Source organism: Morus notabilis, unplaced genomic scaffold (assembly GCF_000414095.1).
Source record: "Morus notabilis unplaced genomic scaffold, ASM41409v2 Scaffold365, whole genome shotgun sequence".
NCBI classification, from domain to species: domain Eukaryota; kingdom Viridiplantae; phylum Streptophyta; class Magnoliopsida; order Rosales; family Moraceae; genus Morus; species Morus notabilis.
Window position 1 is genome coordinate 532,710 of NW_010362906.1, and position 679 is coordinate 533,388.

A 679-nucleotide genomic window follows, 5' to 3' on the forward strand; every position below is an offset into this window, starting at 1 on the left:
CGCGGCCATCCCCCGCGCGCGCGCGCGCACCCAGGTGTGCGGCTGGCAGCCTAGATTCGGTAATTGAACCCCGAATGGACCCGAGGGTTTCTGAAACCCTCGTAATGCATGCCGACGGACCCGGAAAAGTTTCGGACCCCATGGAAGATGAAATCCGACCCGAAGACAAATAATGAAGCCGAAGAATAAAGAACTCAAGAATCGAAGACGCGTTAATGTAACAGAAGAAAATAATTATTGTAATTATTTATTTAGTCGATTGAGTTGTAATTTATTTTTCCATGGGACCCGGTCAAATCCATCTCAATAGTTGATTGCATATATTTATATTTTATGTTGATAATTATATATTATATGTCCATGCATATAACATGCCATATAGATATAATGTGCATACTCATATGTTATATAACATGTCATGCATACACGCGCATTCGTTATTGTTTATTTTATTGATTATAAAAGTGTTTTAGAAAAATAAAATAAAATAAGAACCATGCGCTAAAATCGATTTAATATGATTAAATTGATTTAAGTTGCAAAATTGATTTGTAAAATAATGTTACATGTGAAATTCAATTTAAGAGTTAAATTTTTGAATTTCACATATCCAAAAAATAAATTGTTTATTTTTCGATTTGAAAACCATGAGATGTTTTTTCAAACAAAATACATATTT